Source organism: Apis dorsata, unplaced genomic scaffold, assembly GCF_000469605.1.
Source record: "Apis dorsata unplaced genomic scaffold, Apis dorsata 1.3 scaffold_20, whole genome shotgun sequence".
NCBI classification, from domain to species: Eukaryota; Metazoa; Arthropoda; class Insecta; order Hymenoptera; family Apidae; genus Apis; species Apis dorsata.
In genome coordinates, this window is record NW_006263322.1 from 14,767 (window position 1) to 17,030 (window position 2,264).

Genomic DNA, 2,264 nt, shown 5'->3' on the forward strand with positions numbered 1-2,264 from the left:
ATAATTTAAGAAAATAGCTCAATCAAAATTACTATTACAAAATGATATTCAATGTATAATGATATGTGAGAAACAACAAAATAGAAAATATCTCAGAAATATTTCAGTAAAAGAAATATTAAAAATCAATAACGAAAGGTATTGGAAAAAAATCAGCACAAAAATCCACTTTTAAAAAATTGCACGATGCCAATACCAAAAAAAAACATGCAGAATCTAAATTATTCGAATAATGTGTGGAAAAAATTAAAATATAAATCATATAAAAAATTTAAAAACAAGACTTGAATAAAAATACATGAATAAAAAAGATTTATAAAAAAATTTTTTTCAAAGTTATTTATTTAACTAATTATTTTTATTTAATTAATTTAATTATTTTTATTTAACTAATTATTTTTATTTTAATAATTATAAAAAATTAACAATATTTATCGAAAAAAAATATTTCTCGCTATTGTCAAAAAAATCAATTTTTAAAAATCATTAATTCTTTTCTCTGTTTATTTAAAAATTATTAATTCTCTGAAAATTAAATAAATATTAGAAAATATAATTTCTCAATATATGAATAACGACTTACTCGTATTACCTGTTACGTTGTGATCCAATCTCATTCACTACGAATAGAAATAGCAACGTATTTTCTATTTATCGATTTATAAAATTGCATTGACAAAATTCCTCACACTCTGATCTGAGATAAAAAAAAATATGAAAAATATCCTAGAAGATCATGACATCGGAAATTATGTCATATATAATGTTTATATGTATATTTATTAAGGTCATAATCAAGTAAAGGTTAAACTTTAATGTTTAACTCAATATACATGTATGCAATGAAAGATATAATTGCTGCATATATGATTATCATTAGATTTTATCAATCAGAATTATAAAAAATATAGAATAAATTAAAACAAATATGTTCTATTTATTTTAAAAATAAATTTTTCGAAATATCGAAAATTTATAAATAAATCTAATAAATAATTATTTGTTTCCATTATAACAACAATTTTTACTTCTTACATAATGTAATGTATAGCTCATTAAAAATCCATTTAAGTAAAAAAATAGTCAAGATTAGCATATACGTAGATTAATATTTATATTTATTCGAATTTTTATGTTGGATCACCAGAAGAAGTTAGAAACATTAATGTTACACAAATAGTTTCATAAAATTTTTTCTTGATTAGACTGTATATATAATTATTCAACAAAAGATTTCATAATAATAAAAAAATAAATAATAAAAATAATAATAAAAATTATTTTTATAGATTATTGGATATATATATTGGGTAAAAAAACGATAAAAATTTTATTCTTTTAGCTTTTACTCTCTAGAAACAACACGTTTTGATTAATTGTTTTCAAAATATCATAGTATACTTTTTATTGTTGTAATCACAGCTATGAAAGGGATGATATCTAATAATAATATTTATATATAATTATTGCGAAACCATACAGAACCATAAAGAATTTACATTAAGAAAAATGTATATTTCATTAAAATTAAATAGAATTGAAAGATCTTCATAACTTATTATAACATCTGAAATCATTGTTTTATTTTTTTATATGTAATATATTTTTTTTTAGATAAAATTCATAAAATTCATATGATTGGAAATTAGCACGATAATTGAAAAGAAAGAAAGGAAAGGAAAAAGGTTTATAAAATTTTAATTTTGATATATTAATGAAAAATATTTAGTACTGCATATTGAATATACAGACGTTATTAATAATTATATTGAATACTGTCTACTTAGGTATTATTAATAATTATCTTTATTGTAGTAATGATGATTAACGAATAAATTGAATTGAATAACTAATGATGAAATAGCTATAAATTTTTAGCCTCAATATTTATAGACTGCCTCCATATAAAACTGTCAGATATTTTCGTGAAAACTCCCAAATATTAACAATTTTTTATGTTTTGAATTTTTAAATTTTATATTAATTTAATATTTAATACATGATCGTTTTTATTTGAAATGTATTCAAAATAAATTCAATTGTTTCATATCTATACATTGATTTTTTTTATTTTAACTTATACTTGATCTCCTCCTAAAAATAATTTATCATTCGTATTTGTTATAGTTCAATTAGACATTTTTCAATTAAAATTTATGAAAGCAATAACATTTGATAAATCAAATTATATTAATATTATATAATATAATATATACTATATTATTTTTTGTAAAATAATATATACCTTTATAATATATATATAT

General features: G+C 18.3%; 1 protein-coding gene across 2 annotated transcripts in view; it reads right to left on the reverse strand.

The window, feature by feature from the left end:
- The window catches only part of LOC102673631 (acyl-CoA Delta(11) desaturase-like), a 25,467-nt gene that overhangs the window by 11,491 nt on the left and 11,712 nt on the right, over positions 1-2,264 (reverse strand). Inside the window, exon 1 of one of the 2 annotated variants that reach the window (XM_031510098.1) lies at positions 584-611. The exons of the other annotated variant lie outside the window; for it this stretch is intronic. The gene's annotated coding sequence lies outside the window, so the exon portion shown is untranslated. Of the gene's footprint in view, positions 1-583; positions 612-2,264 lie in introns of those variants that run through there. 2 annotated transcript variants of the gene reach the window in all.